This window comes from Sus scrofa, chromosome 12, assembly GCF_000003025.6.
Source record: "Sus scrofa isolate TJ Tabasco breed Duroc chromosome 12, Sscrofa11.1, whole genome shotgun sequence".
NCBI classification, from domain to species: Eukaryota; Metazoa; Chordata; class Mammalia; order Artiodactyla; family Suidae; genus Sus; species Sus scrofa.
In genome coordinates this window covers 36175319-36193485 of record NC_010454.4, presented here as the reverse complement: position 1 = coordinate 36193485, position 18167 = coordinate 36175319, and the positions used below count along the sequence as shown (strand labels likewise).

Sequence of the window (18167 nt, the reverse complement as noted above, 5' to 3'; positions counted from 1 at the left end):
AAACTTATTTGTTCACTCCTTTCCCCAAAGTAGTATACTGAGGGAAACATGATCCATCCTATTACCATGCAAGGCATTTTGATAGCATCTGTGTATTAAAACCAATTACACTATAAGGAAAGATTTTATTCCATGGTTAGAGGAGAGGTTTTTATGTTCTGCAAGACAGAAACAAGGAAAATTGCAGTTTTAGTGGCTGCTAGAAGCCATTTTGCCACCATGAAGAGAGCTGACAAACTGAGGACAAGGCCATGAGAAACACAGAGAAACACAGCCAACATCCTGATCATATCAAACACAGCTAATCACTCCCTGATATGATTCTTATGATTCTAGAACTCTTATGTAAGATAATAAATTCACAAATTGTTCATGCCACTTTGAGGTAGATTTTCTATTATTTGCAGCCTAAGAAATCCTCATCTTCTTCATCAAACATCATTTAATACCCATTGTACATGGCAACAAGCAAGGAAGGAGGTATAAGCCATTGTCCTTCTCCAAGGGATTTAGGATCTAATTAAAGAGGACAGATTTGGGAGTTCCTATCGTGGCTCAGCAGAAATGAATCTGACTAGTATCCACGAAGATGTACGTTAGAACCCTGGCCTAACTCAGCAGGTTAAGAATCCAGCGTTGCCGTGAGCTGTGGTGTAGGTAGCAGACATGGCTTGGATCTGGCGTTGCTGTGGCTGTGGTGTAGGGCAGTGGCTACAGCTCCAATTGGACCCTGAGCCTGGGAACCTCCATATGCTGAGAGCGCAGCCCTAAAAAGACTACATATATATATACACATAGACACACACACACAAAGAGGACAGATTTATTAAGATACTACGTCATCATTTAGGTAACATGTTAAGTCCTAAATGAGTAATGTGGAGAAATAAATGCGGATGATTCAGTGCCTTCTACTGAAGTTTTATTTTTTTCTTTAATGAAAATGTTTTTCATTTATAGAATATCTGATTCTTTAAGAAATCTGCCTTTTTCCCCCCCATAATGTCCTATTCTTGCCCTATGGCTTCTTTTCCTTTCTGACCTTGAATATTTTAAACATACTTATTTTAAGGCATGGAAATGGGAACTTCTGATGGATTCAGAGAAAGATAGGCATACAATTTGGCTAGAGATATTTGTTACTCCATGGACAAGAATCATTGGTATCACCTGGGAGCTTATTAGAAATGCAGAATCTGGGAGTTCCCATTGTGGCTCAGTGGTTAACATACCCAACTAGTATCCATGAAGACACAGGTTCCATCCTTGGCCTCGCTCAGTGGGTTAAGAATCCGGCATGGCTGTGAGCTGCCACAGCTCAGATCTGGTATTGCTGTGGCTGTGATGTAGGCCAGCAGCTATAGCTCCGATTTGACCCCTTGCATAGGAACTTCCATATGCCTTGGGTGCAGTCTTAAAAAGACAAAAAAAAAAAAAAAAAAAAAAAAAAAAAAAGCAGAATCTTGGGGTCTACCCAAATTTACCAAATCAGAACCTGCATTTTAACAAGATCCCCTCTTGACTGCAGTTATTCATATGAACATGAAAGTCTGAAAAGTCCTGCCGTAAAGGAAAAGAAAGGGATAAAGTAAGGGGAGCCAATAAGATTCCTTTGCTATTTTATTTTACTTACTTATTTATTTACTTATTTATTTTTGTCTTTTTTTTTTTTTTTTTTTTGTCTTTGTATTTTGCCATTTTCTTGGGCCGCTCCCGAGGCATATGGCAGTTCCCAGGCTAGGGGTCTAATCAGAGCTGTTGTTGCTGACCTACGCCAGAGCCACAGCAATGCCAGATCTGAACCCCATCTGCAACCGACACCACAGCTCACAGCAATGCCAGATCCTTAATCCACCGAGTGAGGCCAGAGATCAAAAACTCAATCTCATGGTTCCTAGTTGGATTCGTTTCCACTGAACCACGACGGAACTCCTTGTCTGCTATTTGAGATTTAAATTTTAGTCCTTTGTTGTAAATGAACACATCTAGTCTGCATAATCTCTAGAAAATGTTAAAGATTCTGACAAAAGCATTTATTTAATTCAGAAAGTACTTCTAAATTTACAAAGCTTCCAGATGATTATTACTATATTAAACAATTACAACTTCAATGTAAACAAAAGCCAGCTGTCAGAACTTTTTAGTAATATTGATAAGTGGAAAATGATTCAGCTATAGGAGAATGGATAAATAAACTGTGGGACATCCATATAATAGATGCTATACTCAGTAATAAAAAAAAACCCAACAACTATTGATTCATACAGTAGTATGAATGGATCTCAAAAAATATGAATGAATGAACAGTATGAATGAATCTCAAAAACACTATTCTGAGTTTAAGAAGGCTTGTACAAGAGTACAAAGTTCTCTGGTAAAAAACACAGTGACTGGAGTTCCCGTCGTGGTGCAGTGGTTAACGAATCCAACTAGGAACCATGAGGTTGCGGGTTCGATCCCTGGCCTTGCTCAGTGGGTTAAGGATCCGGGGTTGCCGTGAGCTGTGGTGTGGGTCGCAGACGTGGCTCGGATCCTGAGTTGCTGTGGCTCTGATGTAGGCCGGCAGCTACAGCTCCGATTCGACCCCTAGCCTGGGAATCTCCATATGCCGTGGGAGCGGTTCAAGAAAAGGCAAAAAGACAAAAAAAAAAAAAAAAAAAAACACACACACAGTGACTATTTTCAGCATGGGTAAAGTACAAGAATTCTGGGAAAGGGGCATACAGAACTTTTTGGGATTAGGAAAATATTATACACCCTTGATAAGGGTTAGGGTTACATAGATGAATATATATGTCAAACTCTCCACAATGTATATTCAAGATTTGTGCATTTCAGGAGTTCCTGTCATGGCTCAGTGGTTAATGAACCTGACTAGTATCCATGAGGCTGGACTCGCTCAGTGGGTTAAGGATCCGGCATTGCTGTGGCTGTGGCGTAGGCCAGAGGCTACAGCTCCGATTCAACCCCTAGCCTGGGAACCTTAGGTGCGGCCCTAAAAAGACAAAAGACAAAAAAGGAAAAAAAAGATTTATGCATTTCACTTTATATTAAAAAGTTCAAGGATCTGGAGTTGCCATGAGCTGTGGTAGAGCTTGCACACACGGCTTGGATCCCAAGTTGCTGTGGCATAGGCCTAAAAAAGCAAAAGAAAGAGAAAAAGAAAGAGAGAAAGATGACCTACAGAATGGGAAAAAATACTAGCAAGTCATATATCTGATATGGAACTTGAATCTGGAGTATATACAGAAATTTTAAACTCAGTAGCAAGAAGACAAAAACCGCAATTTTTAAAAAGAGCATTTGAAAAAAGTTTCTGCAGAAAAGGCATACAAATAGATAATTAACAGGAAAAAACACTCAGCATCACTGACTATCAGAGAAATACAAATCAAAACCACAATAAGATTCCACTTCATACCCATTAGGATGGCTACAATCAAAAGGACATATAGGAGTTTCTGTCATGGCTCAGCGGAAACGAATCTGACCAGTAGCTATGAGAATGCAGGTTCGATCCCTGGCCTTGCCTCGGTGGGTTAAGGATCTGGCGTTGCTGTGAGCTGTGATGTGGGTCCAAGATGAGGCTCAGATCTGGCGTTGCTGTGGCTGTGGTGTAGGCTGGCAGCTACAGGTCCGATTTGACCTCTAGACTGGGAACCTCCATATACCATGGGTGCAGCCCTAAAAAGACCAAAAAAAAAAGACATATAATAACAAGTGTTGGAGAGCATGTGAAGAAAGTAGAACACATATACATGCTGGTAGGAAAATAAAACAGTAGAACCACTTTGGAAAATGATTGGTCTGGAAGTTCCTCAAAAAGTTAAACAGAGTTGCCATGATACCCAGCAATTCCACTCCTATGTATATATGTAAGAAAAATGAAAATGAATGTCTAATATATAAAAACTTACACATGGACGTTAATAGCATCATCATTCCTAATAGTCAATAAGTGGCAAAGAACTCAAATGTCCATTACATAAACACACTGGCGTAAAATAGGACAGAATAAATTACCAAGCAATAAAAAAGAATGAAGTACTGATACCAGGCTTCGACATGGATAAACCTTGAAAACATTATGTTAAGTGAAAGAAGCTGTCACAAAATACCATATATCGTACAATTTCATTTATATGTCTAGAATAGACAAATCCATAGTAGATTAGCGGCTGCTAGCGGCAGGATAGATGGGGGAGTGAGAAGTAACTATTAATGGGCACTGGGTTTCTTTTTGGAGTGAATTGTATGCTCTAAATTTAAAATAATGACGATTACAAAACTCTGTGAATATACCTAAACTTACTGAACTGTATACTTTAAAAGAGTAAATTTTATGCTATGTGAATAACATCTCAATAAAGCTATTACTTAAAAAACATATTTAGGGTTTGTTGTCTGATACACAGACGTGACTTTCAGATTTCTGCTGGTAGCAAGGGGCGGGAAAATTGCAAGTGCAGTAAGTGCTGCTAAGGAAATGCCAGCAGTTTCTAATTTTATGCTGTCCTATATTTTGCTGTGACTCCCATAGCTTTCAATAATGCTATACTTGAGGCCAAAACAGAAACGTCTTTTACATTTTATTACAACAGCTAAACTGGGAAATAAACTCACCAATTGCTTTTTTAAAAAGGAAATGAGCTAAAAACAACATAGATATAAGTGTAGCTTAAATAAACCTTTGCACAGTAAGATGAATGTGTTCATAGAGGAGGGAGAGTTTGGTAGTAAAAATAGTTTGAAGTGTTACATTATTTTAAAAATCACTTTGTTTCATTTACGGTAGATGGTCAAACATCATTTTAAAACAGATGGTAAATCTGTTGGATAGTAAAAAAGAAATGACATCTCCTTTCCATTTTCCTATTCCTTCCAGTTTATCTCTTTATAGTAAATCATCTTCCATTGTAGGAGGATATTAAATTTAAATCAAACAGGAAAAAGCATTGTGGTTATGTTCATAAATTCGTATTGCTTAACACGGCTGCCTCTCACAGCCATTTTATGAAGAATATTTCAAATTGATCTATTCTTTTTGGATTTGAACAAATTGAGAGTTTCTTCTCTTGAGCAAACAGCTCTTTCAAGAAACCTATTTATGACTATTACATTTAGAATGGGTAAGAAATGGGGTCGTACTGTACAGCACAGGGAACTACATCCAATCTCTTATGTGATGGAAGATAATATAAAAAAAAGAATATATATATTAAAAAAATATATATATATGACTGGGTCACTTCACTGTACAGCAGAAATTGAAGGAATATTGTAAATCAACCATAATTTTAAAGGGGAGGGGGGAGTGCCTGTCATGGCTCAGCAGTAACAAACCCTACTAGTATCTGTGAGATGGTGGGTTTGATCCCTGGCCTTGCTCAGTGCATTAAGGATCCGGTGTTGCCCTGAGCTCTTGCGTAAGTTGCAGACACGGCGTGGATCCCAAATTGCTATGGCCGTGGTGTAGGCCAGCAGCTGCAGCTCTGACCCCTAGCCTGGGAACTTCCATATGCTACAGGTGTGGCCCTAAAAAAGCAAAAATAAATAAATTAATAAGGGGAGCCTGGCACCCCACTCCCTCACAAAAGCCCTGCCCATTCTCTGGTAGACTAATGCATATGGCTCCCACCATTAGCTTCACACCTGCTGCTTTTATCTTTACTCTTTTTTTTTTTTTTTTTGCCATTTCTTGGGCCGCTCCCGCGGCATATGGAGGTTCCCAGGCTAGGGGTCGAATCGGAGCTGTAGCCACCGGCCTACACCGGAGCCACAGCAACGCGGGATCCGAGCCGCATCTGCAACCTACACCACAGCTCACGGCAACGCCGGATCCGGATCGTTAACCCACTGAGCAGGGGCAGGGACCGAACCCGCAACCTCATGGTTTCTAGTCGGATTCGTTAACCACTGCGCCATGATGGGAAATCCTATCTTTACTCTTTAAGATTAAATCACTCTCATCAGGTGGGTGAGAAGATGATCCATGAACTTAGCTCTTGCTTCTCCATTCTTTGGCCAGTGACTAAAGCTTATGCTGTCAGTCTCAAAAAAATAGAATTAAAAATAGAAAATTATTAACAAATATATATATATATGTAATTATGACATGTAAACATTTAAATAAATTTTAATACTGTTTGAGAAAAGATCTGGAACTGGTAAGCATTTGAGGAATGGTATTAAGTTTATTGTAAAGTTGGGAGTTCCCATCGTGGCGCAGTGGTTAACAAATCCGACTAGGAACCATGAGGTTGCAGGTTCGATCCCTGACCTTGCTCAGTGGGTCGAGGATCCGGCATTGCCTGAGCTGTGGTGTAGGTCACAGACATGGCTCAGATCCCAAGTTGCTGTGGCTGTAGTGTAGGTTTGAAGCCACAACTCTGATTAAACCCCTAGGCTGGGAACCTCCATATGCCTCAGGTGTGGCCCCAAAAGTACAAAAAAAAAAAAAAAGTTTATTGTGAAGTTAAATATTTACCATGTTCTTAGGTTAAAGTGCTATACATGAGAGTGTGTCTGTGGACACACACATATACATGCATGTGAATGTTTATGTATGTGTATGATGCTCATAGTTATGTAAATAAATAAAAATTCCTTACAGTAGCCCATTATGATGAGGAAACTAAGAAAGGGCAAGGTTAAGCAACTTGTCCAAGCTGAATCCAGGGAGTTGGCACCACAGACCACGTTTTTGATAAAGACTCTAGATATAAAGAGCTCTGAGAACATTAACAAGCTGATACAGCCTTCCTATAAAACACCAAATGCTTCCCTGGGCATGTGATGCAGCTAAAGTTTATTGTAAAGTTCTATAAGAATGAAGAAGAAGAATTTCTGTTTTTGAATCCCCTTTGATCTATCACAAAATTCTCCATATTTAATAAATCCAAACCATTTTGCAATCTAAACCACATGACTTTAGGATCAAATGTAAACACATTTTAAAAGATGCACTGGAGGGGGGACTGGGTCTAGAGGCAGAACCAGAAAGCCACCAAGGACCAGGAAACACAAGGATCAGAGTGGCTCTCCTGGAGGCCCCATCTCACATGTAATGCCATCCCAGTCACCCATCCCCCTCCTGAATAGTTATCTGAGAATGCACCAAGAGTCCCCCACCCTTGGCCAGATGGGGTTATATATAGGGTCCCTGTGCAATAGGGAAGGATGTCTTCTATTTTTTGCTATCCTCTACCCACCCACTGCTAGGGAGAGGGAGAAGGTATTTTCAAGACAAAGCACAGGCACCAAAAATAAAATGTGTAAAGTTCCAAAAACAAAGATTGAAAATAGGATAATAAAACCATAGCTTTATTTTCCAGAAAGTAAAACACTGAGTCACATGATAGAAATACATTTTTATATAAGGAATGTGTCTACATTGATACTTTGGATTTTTATTTTATTTTATTTTATTTTATTTTTTTGGTCTTTTTGAGGGCTGTACCCTGCATATATATGGAGGTTCCCAGGCTAGGGAGGGAATCAGAGCTGTAGCTGTCTGCCTACGCCACAGCCAAAGCAACGCAGGCTCTGAGCCGTGTCTGTGACCTACACCACAGCTCATGGCAACATGGGATCCTTAACCCACTGAGTGAGGCCAGGGATTGAACTGGATACTATTCTTCATGGATACTAGTCAGATTCCTTTCCACTAAGCCATGAAGGGAACTCCTATTTTTTATTTATTTATTTATTTATTTATTTTTGTCTTTTTAGGGCTGTACTTGCGGCATATGGAAGTTCCCAGGCTAGGGGTCAAATCAGAGCTACAGCTGCTGGCCTACACCACAGCCACAGCACTGTGGGATCTGGAGCCATGTCTGCAACCTACACCACAGCTCATGGCAACACCAGATCGTTAACCCACTGAATGAAGCCAGGGATAGAACCCACATCCTCATGGATACTAGTCAGATTTGTTACCGCTGAGCCACGAAAGGACCTGATACTTTGGATTTTTAACTTTAAAAAAGCAAAGTGAAACATACTTTTTAAGATTGTAGAGATAATCATAAAGATAATCAAAGTTGCAAGGTCCTTCATGCAACTAAGGACCTCAGAACAAATCCCAAAAGACATCTTTACCCTGGGAGAGAGACAAAAATTGCCTCCCTATATACACCATCTCTAGAACCAGACTGTTCTATGACTTTTTTCCTGAAAGCATTAATTTAAAACATGTCTACCTTGTGTCAACTTCAACTGAGTGATAGGTAATGCCTGGAATTCTTTGTTAAGAAGGAATCTCAGGATGAATAAAAATGAGATCGATATAAGAAGTAGTCAAGATGGCAGAGAAGGAAGAATCTGAACTCACCTCCTCCCACAAACACACCAAAATCGTAACTACTTACAGAACACCCACCTATGAGAACAACCTGAAGAATAGCAGAAAAGATTTTCAACAACTAAAAATATAAAGAAGGAAACACAATGAGATGGGTAGGAGAGGCGGATGTGGTATAGTCAGGACCCATACCTCTGGAAACAGAACTGGAAGAATTATCACAATTGTAGAGGTACTCCCTGATAAGTGAGAGGTCTGAGCCTCCCATCAGGCTCCCCAGCCCAGAAGTTCTGTACTGGGAAGACAACTCTCCAGAACATCCAGCTTTGAAAACCAGGAGTGGGCTACAGGAAACAGAGATTTTATTCTTAAAGGGCATATGCAGAGTTCTCGTTGCGGCTCAGTGGTTAACGAATCCGACTACGAACCGTGAGGTTGCAGGTTCGATCCCTGGCTTTGCTCAGTGGGTTAAGGATCTGGCGTTGCCATGTGCTGGCACCATTCGGATCCTGAGTTGCTATGGCTGCAGCTCCAATCTGACCCCTAGCCTGAGAATTTCCGTATGCTGCAGGTGCGGCCCTAAAAAGACATTAAAAAAAAAAAAAAAAGATATGGTACTGATATGCAATGGTATGCTACTCAGCCATAAAAAAGAATGAAATTTTTGCCATTTGTGGTAACATGGATAGATCTGGAAGGTATTATGCTAAGTGAAATACATCAGGCAAACAAAGACAAATACTATCTGATCTGACTTATATGCAGACTCTAAAACAAACAAACAAACAAAGGAAACAAAATGAAATCAGATTCATAGATACAGAGAACAATCAGGTAGTTGAAGGAGGAGAAGAAAGGGATGGGCGAAAGAGGTGAAGGGGATTAAGAGGTACAAAACTCCAGTTATAAAATAAGTGAGCTGCAGGGATATAACATAGCATAAGAAATACAGTCAATAATATTATAATAACTTTGTATGGGGAAAGATGGTTACTAGGTTTATTGTGGTGATCATAATACACGCCATTTTCAAATCACTATGTAGTACACTTAAACACTGTACATCAAGTACATTTCACTTTTTTAAAAAAGGCTGAGTTTGACATCAACTGTCAATAAACTGCCACAGTTATGGGCAGGTAGAGTGGGAGCACCAGCGTTATGTATTTAACATCCTTGAATTAATAAATTTAACGTATGTTTTCAAAGGATCAATTGTAGTTCACACCAGAGCTTCAAGTAAAACTGGGAATATACATATGCCAAGCCAATAATGACCATTTTTAATAAAATAATACAGTCTCCCATAATGAAAATGCAACACTCCAAATTATTCTCCAAATGCTTAGGGAAACTGAGGATCAGCCATTTCATATAAGGGTGAAAGAAAAAAAAGTGTGTTCAAAGGAAGAAAGCTGTGTGGTTAGACAGGCAGTTTGGGGTTAATAGAGGTACATTATTGCATTTCTAAAGGATAAACAAGGTCCTACTGTATAGCACAGGGAACTATATCCAATCTCCTGGGATACACCAGGATGGAAAAGCATAAAAAAGAATGTTTATATAGGGGGCAGGTGAGGGGGAGGGCTGGATTAGGGGTTTAGGACTGGCATATGCACACTGCAGTATTTGGAATGGCTGGCCAACAGGGACCCGCTGTATGGCACAGGGAACTCTACCGAATATTCTGTGATAATCTGTATGGGAAAAGAATCTGAAAAAGCATAGATGTGTGTATATGTATGACTGAATCACATTGTGGTACAGAAGAAATTGTCACAACATTGTGAATCAACTGTAATTAAAAAAAAAAAAAAACCCAAAACCAAAACCAAAAAAACACAAAACAAGCTGGGGCCAAGATTTAAAGAGACATTATGGGGCACAAGGAAAGGAAAAAACATGCTACGAGGGAAAGGGACAGATGTAAAGGAAAAAAAACAAAGTAAAGCTTTCTCATCTAGTGTAAAAATTATTACGAAAAAATATTCAGAACCTGGATTATGGGGCAGAAGGGATTATGGGGGTCCTTTTAATGCAATGCAGGATGTAATTTAATAGACCCTCTGGGAATTATCTGATTATGAAGGGGTGTGCATCTTAATTTGACTTTCTATTGACTAGGCTATTTTACAACTTTACAGAGGTAGTGGTTAACTCCTAGGTAACTGATAACAAAGCAACTGCTTTTGTTATCAGAGAGCAGTGTAAATGATTCCTGTCCTTAACAATACAAACACAAATCTCTTAGTAGAGATTTAATTGTTTTCCACCTGGTGAAAAACGTAACCTCAAACATTATGTCTCCTGCCTTGTAGGAATTTGTATCTATAGATAAATTTATTTCGACATTCCTTTGACTATTTAAATTCTCTGTTCCTCGAATTTTTCTTTGAGCAGTCTCAATACCTTTATATGTTCTCTCATTAGTTAGTGAGCTGAATAAAATATTTGAAGTACTTTCCTTTCATATTTGAATGAGTCATATTTTTAACTTTTTGAAAATTATATGCTAGCAAGAGCTTGTATAGGAAAGTAATAATAAGCTAAATGAGTGGGTGGAAAGAGTTGTAGAGGACCTAATAACAGGTAACAAGAGGACAGCAAAGGACTGCCACCATGCACTTAACAAATCTCTGCTCTGTTTTAGGATGATTAAATGGTGACTGAGCATTTATTACTAAGGTTGGACTTGTATGTCTCTGTGGACTGACTATGTAGGTGTCCCCTTTCCAAAAGCATTTTTCTGAAGCTGTAAGGATCATAAAGAAGTAGCAACTTGCCTATAAAGAAATGCCAGGAGTTCCCATCGTGGCTCAGTGGTTAACGAATCCGACTAGAAACCATGAGGTTGCAAGTTCGATCCCTGGCCTTGCTCAGTGGGTTAAGGATCCGGCATTGCCATGAACTGTGGTGTAGGTTGCAGACGCGGCTCGGATCCCGAGTTGCTGTGGCTCTGGCGTAGGCCAGTGCCTACAGCTCTGACTTGACCCCTAGCCTGGGAACCTCCATATGCCACGGAAGCGGCCCAAGAAATGGCAAAAAGACAAAAAAAAAAAAAAAAAAAAAAAAGAGAAAAGAAAAAGAAATGCCAGAGAAGTGGGGGAACCAGTAGAATAGTAATACGGAAGCCTAGGGAGGAAAGAATCCAGCAAATGAGAATAATCTTTTCTGCAATATGTTGCAAAAATGTCAAGTAAGAGAACTGAGGAGTGTCCATTCATTCATTTATTCAATAAATATTTATTGCTGTTTAGTATATGCCAGGAACTATATTAAGCATGGGAATAGAGTAAAATAAAAAACCCAGATAGTCCCTGCTGACACTGCACATAATGGAAGAGACAGGCATTAAATAGCTAATTTAAGAAATATATATTTAGAGATCCTAGTGCCAGCCAAGAAGGGGTAGTCCACTAAAGCCTGTCCTAACTGCTGGTTATAACTACATACTTTGCATGAAGTACAAAAAGCAACTACCCAAGCAGAAAGTAAACAAAAGCAATACTGGGGAGATTTGACTCTTCTGAGTCATTTGAAGAAGGGGCCCATACAGGAGTGAGTTTCCGTGCGTGTGTGTGTGTGTGTGTGTGTGTGTGTATTTTACTTAAGGGGGGGTGCCCAGTTCAGTTTTCCCATCACTGCTAGAAAAACAGCATGCAATTCAACCCACCTAGCTGGTTTGTTTTTACCTTCTTTGAACAGAGTTGTGGCCTTCCAAAGAGAATATTATCCACTTATCTTACGATTGCTATCCATAAACCAAGCAGCTCTTTGCTGGTGGGTTGAGAGCTGTTTATAGGGCACTGTCCAAGGGATGACAGAATCTAGTGGCTCCTCATACAGTTTCAAAGTCAGTCCTATGGGAAAAGAGGCTCCCTGCTTGTGAGAACAGGATGCTTGTATGCCACATGTAGAACATGGCTCTGTGGGCTAAGAATCTGACTAGTATTCATGAGGATGCGGGTTTGATACCTGGTCTTGCTTGATGGGTTAGAGGATCTGGCATTGCTACAAGCTGCAGCAGAGGTCACAGATGCGGCAGAGATCTGGCGTTACTATGCTTGTGGTGCAGGCTGGCAGCTGCATCTCTGATCCAACCCCTAGCCCAGGAATTTCCATATGCCACAGGTATGGCCCTAAAATAATAATAATAATAATGCTGTACAAATCATTTCCAGGAAATTCCTATGTGGGAAAGCAGTTAAGGACCCGCTGTTGCTGCAGCTGTGGCACAGGTTGCAACTGCGGCACAGATTCACTCCCTCGCCCAGGAACTTCTACATACGGTGGGTATGGCCCCCCCCAAAAAAACCCAAAAAACCCAAACCCATTTCCATTTTGTTGTGGAATTCTTCTGGGCATTGCCCTCACTGTGTTTTTCTGATCGAATCCAAGACATCATAGGCATTTCAGGTTTCAAGATTATTTTCTATCCTTCAATCACAGGGGTAGTTTTAATGAATGTCTGATCGCAAGCTAGTAATTTCCCTTCAGATGAGAATTTGCTAGACTAGTATCCCAGTAAACCCTAGTAAGTGCTCACAGGCTTTTGCGATAAGCCCCAGTCTATGCTTTACACACAGCTATCACACAGAGAATCTGTCTATGTCATCACTCCAATTCGTACACTACACTGTTTGAACTCAGGCAATCTTATTGGTTCTCGTTTAGTATGTCCAAATAATACTGCTTGAAGGGAAGATTTACACATGCCTTCTGTTTTACAACCACTATGTAGGTGAAATGTTCCCCTACTACAATTTCCATCCCCATCATCCAAGCAGGTAAGAGACCAACCACTTCACATAAAGCTGTTCAAACATACCAATTCTCCTTCAAACATTTACCTTAATCCCACCAACACTCATATTCCTAGCTGTAGCCTTCACTATGACTTCATCAACTGATTCTGATTTTACAATACTAGCTAGGGGAGGCATGTCCCAGTCAGACATAATATTCTTTCATATAATATGAACATTATATATTAGGCAGGTTATATAATATTCATTCCCATAAAACATTCAGATAAAGGAGACAAAATTTCTTCATATAAAATTTATTTAAACATTTTGGTTTTATAATTCCATAAACTCTTACATTTCTACAATCTCTCAATCTGATTAAAGTCCAAATTAGGGTTTTATAAATGGGCTTCCCTACCAAAGTGCATGAGGCTCTGTTGAAAAGGAATCCCAGGAATACTTCTAACCCCTGGCCACTTTACCTGCCCAAGTGCATAAACTTTTGGGGGTCAGGCCAGAAGACCACAGCCCCTTGGTAAATTTTTACCTGGATTAATCTACCTAACCACCATGCCAGGCAATTGTGGGTAAAGGTTCTCATGGTATAATCAATCCTATTAACAGACTAAAGAAGAAAAATAATAAGATTTTCTCAATAAAGGAGGAAAAGCATTTGACAAAATTCAGTATCTATTTATGATAAAAATTCTTAGTAAACTAGGAAAAGAAGGGAACTCACATAACTTGAAAAATGACATCTGTAGAGAAAGAAAAACTATAATTAGCACTTAATAGTGAAGATCTGAATGGTTCCCCCTAAAGTCAGGAACAAGGCAAGGATGTTTACTCTCACCATTACTGGCAGTTCCAGTTACAAAATGAAAAAGAAAAGGCACACAGACTGAACAGGAAGAAGCTGTCTTTACTCGTAGACAATAGTCTTAAGTATAAAATACCAAGGAATATTAAACAAAAAAAACCCTCCAAAACTAATAAATGAGAATGGGCCACGTCATTCACAGCCATGGCTTTTACACCAAATTTTCTATCTCCAGATCTTTATATCAAAGTGCCAAGTAGATATATCTATCTTCACTCGTATGTCCCAAGAACTCCCAAGACTGAGTACTTCCAGAGCTGCATTTACTGTTATACTTCTAGAATTGGTCTTTTAAAAAATACATTTCCTATTCTCTTTGGTAATATGACCTACTTGTTCTAATATTTATACTTGCTCCAATATTTATAGCTTTCCAATACTGATTATCCATCCACCCAAGCTACAAAATGGAGACTCATCTTAGACTTCCTCTTACCCATTCCACATCTACTTGGTCACTTAGGGTACCCATTAACTTTTGTTATGAAACAAACTGCCCCAAATCTAGAGGCTTAAAACAAAATATTTATTATTTCCTGTGATCTGAGGGTTGATTGGCTGATTCTTCTGGTGTGAACCATCTTAATTGGGGTTGGATGGTCTAGGATGGCCTCACACATATGTTTGGGGCCTCAACTGGGAAGGCTGAGATGGTTGGGACACCTCAGGTCTCTCTCCAACTGGTCCCTCATCTTCTGGGAGGCTAGCCCTAATTTGATTACATGGTGGTAGAAGAGTTGCCAGCAATAAGAGGGCAAGCCCCAAATGCATAAAAATTTTTCAAGCTTCTGCTAAATTACAGTTGCTTCATCCCCCTGGCTAAAGCAAGTCACATGAGTTAGTTGGTCTGGAAGAGGACTACTCACCAGTATGGATTTGGGTGGGCATGGAAAACTAGCTTAAGAAAGGGGACATAGGAGTTCCCGTCGTGGCTCAGTGGTTAATGAATCCGACTAGAAACCATGAGGTTCCGGGTTTGATCCCTGGCCTCGCTCAGTGGGTTAAGGATCTGGCGTTGCCATGAGTTGTGGTGTGGCTCGCAGACGCGGCTCGGATCCCAAGTTGCTGTGGCTGTGATGTAGGCCAGTGGCTACAGCTCCGATTAGACCCCTAGCCTGGGAACCTCCATATACCACAGGTGCAGCCCTAGAAAAGACAAAAAAACAAAAAAAGAAAGAAAGAAAGAAAGGGGACATAACTATCTACCATGTCTAACCCTATTGATTCTATCTTATCTCTTTCATCTCATTCTTCATATAGAATCCCACTTCACTGAGGAGTTCAATTTCTTCTCGTGTCCTACCTCTACTACTGGTAATAGTCTTCCAACTGAGCTTGCATTGCTGCAAGTTACTAGCACATGAATTTTCTGGAAAACACAAATCTGGTCACATTACTCTGCTGCTTAAAATTCAAGAGCTTCCCTTTGGCCATTAGAATATAAATACAAATTTCTAAATGAGACCCACAAAATCTTTCATTTTCTAGCCCCTACTTAATCATATGCATACTACTCTTTTCAGAAACAAAAAAACTAAGTCCTTCAACTGCTGTGGTGTTACAACACCATAACGTTAAACATAACTTGTTTTTTTCTGGAACGTCCTATTACTGCTTAGGTCCTGGAAAATTTCAACTTTTTTTTTTTTTTTTTTTTGGTTATAGAATAAAATCAATGCAACTTATTTTTCAATATTCATCTCAAGTGCCGCAAATTTAATGAAGCATTTCTTGCCTGGCACAGTTAAATGCTCCCACTTCTTGTTTCCATTGCATCTTACACAACCTTCAATTACAGTGTTTATTCCAACATATTATAATTACTTGTTTGGAGACCTGTCTAACCACTTATTTCACTGTAGGATGGGGATTATGCCTTTTTAATGACTAGTTTTCCAACAATCAAGTACAATTCTTAACACTTATAAGTACGGAGCAAATGTTTTGATTTGATCAAAATGTCCATTTCCAACATTCTAGATGACGGTAGAAAGAATATTTATAGGATAAGTCTGTCACTATCAAGTTTCGTCATTAACTCAGTATGCTTTACTTCTTCAAATGTTACCTTTCAGTCAAGTTATTTGAGTGGAATATAGTTCCAAGTGTACTAAGAAACTTTCAATATGAACTAATATATCATCAATGAATATGTTAAAATGAGAATTTAAATATAATATTAAAGTATATAAATGTACTAAATTTACAAATGTACTGAAACTATCAATGTATTAAAACATACTGACATCCCATTGTGGTAGCTGATAATGTTCAAGAGAGTCTCTTTCTTCTGTTTCCTAAATTCTCATAAATTTTAAAGTTCAAAATAAAAATATCCATGTTGGAGCTAGAACAATATAATATACTATGCAAATAAGTCTCCTTGAAAAACTCATTACAGTCCATGGCTTGGCTTCAGCCTTTGCTAAAGACTAAATGTCTACATCCCCCACAAAATTCAATGTTGAAATCCTAACCCCCAATGTGATAGTATAATGAGGTGGGAGTAGATGATTAGGTCATTAAGGCACAGCCCCCACGAAGGAGATTAGTGAGTTTATTATAAAGAGATTCCAAAGAGTTCCTTCCACCCTCCCATCATGGAGGACACAGCCAGAGACATTTGTCTATGAAGCAGGAAGCAGGAACTCACCAGACACCAAATCTGCTGACACCTTGATCTTGGGCTCCCCAGGCTCCTAAACTGTGAGAAATAAATTTGTTGTTTATAAGCCATCCAGTCTATATCTTACTGCATCCCCAAAGGACTAAGACAGAATTACTGACCCACAAATCCAATTTGTCAGGAAGACTTACATTAAGCTCACAGAGACATACACCAAAAAAAAAAAAAAAAAAAAAAAAAAGCCAATTGGCTGTGGCTAGCATACAGATACTCCTGGACCAGGGATTGAACCTGGACCACAGCAGTGACAAGGCAGATCCTTAACCCACTGAGCCATGTGAGAACTCCAAAAAGAAAGCCCTATCTTAATTGACAATGGGAAGCGGATCTAATACGTGTTGAGGGGAGGAGGTAGTGCCTTTCTAACCAAGCAAAATGGTTTGGCATTAAGATTAATCTGATTTAAGCACAGGTTCAAGGTGGATATTCAGATTAAATAGTGGGTTCAGTTGTAGTCGATTATAGGAGAAAATAAGGTGCAAAAAATTTCATGATTAAGGAGGCTCAAAAATCACACACCAGGACTTCCTGTTATGGTGCAGTGGGTTAATGATCTGGCTTGTCTCTGTGGTGGCACCAGTTCTATCCCCAGCCTGGTACAGTGGGTTAAGGATCCCAAGTTACCACATCTGTGGCATAGCTCACAGCTATGGCTGGGATTTCATCCCTGGCCAGGGACCTTTCATATGCCCCAGGAGCAGCAGAAAAAGGGGGGGAGGGAATCACACACCAGCAAACTAACTTGGGTAAAGTTGCTGTGAATGGCTTTAAATCAGCGACCGGTAATAAGACAAAGTATTCCTTTTTTTCCACTAGATATTCAACTCATGACGTGTGTGTATGTAAGCAAATGCATCCTCTCTAGTGAGGAAAGACTGAACCCCTCACCCAAGCCATTGAATGTTTAATTTCAAGACTTGTAGGAAGACCATCAAGAGTTACCTACTTGACGTCAAATTCCAGATATTAAAGGGAAAAAAACTCGAGGTTCAAAATAGAAAGGCTATTCGTGGTGGGGAGGGATGGGACAGATTCTTGGAAAACAAGTAACATTTAGAATCTATCTGGGCTGAGGATCAAGAGGTAAGCTTTTTTGTTTCATTGTTCAAAGTTTTTTTTCTTTTTTTCCCCTTTTAGGGCGACACCTGCAGCACATGTAAGTTCCTGAGCGAGGGGTCCAAACCGAGCGTCGTCCGTGCAACCCCGGAACCTTAACCCACACCCAATGGGAGAGGCCAGGGATACGAACTAGTCCGGTTCTTAAACCCCCTGAGCCACAAGGAGAACTCTCCAAACTTTTTCTTAATACACCTTTTATTTTTAGAAGTTTTAGGTTAACAATTACAGCGAAGACACTACAGAGCTCCCTAGAAAACAAGGTTTTTAAACTCTTAACTTCTACTTCCACCCCCACCTAAATTATCCTCACTTCTCCATTTCTATTCTCAGGTTTCGGCAGGGTCTTGTTCTCACAGTGCAACTTCAGAATTGTAAAGAAAACCCGAGTTCAGTTAAAACTTCACCGCCCATCCACAACTGGCTCAGCTGAGC

The 18167-nt window shown here is 39.7% G+C and overlaps 1 long non-coding RNA gene across 1 annotated transcript in view; it reads right to left on the bottom strand.

The window, feature by feature from the left end:
- LOC102157680 overlaps positions 1-18167 on the bottom strand; it is a 133436-nt gene that overhangs the window by 114867 nt on the left and 402 nt on the right. The window contains exon 2 of the long non-coding RNA XR_001299904.2: positions 16584-16634. This is a non-coding gene — a long non-coding RNA (uncharacterized LOC102157680). The remainder of the gene's footprint in view (positions 1-16583; positions 16635-18167) is intronic.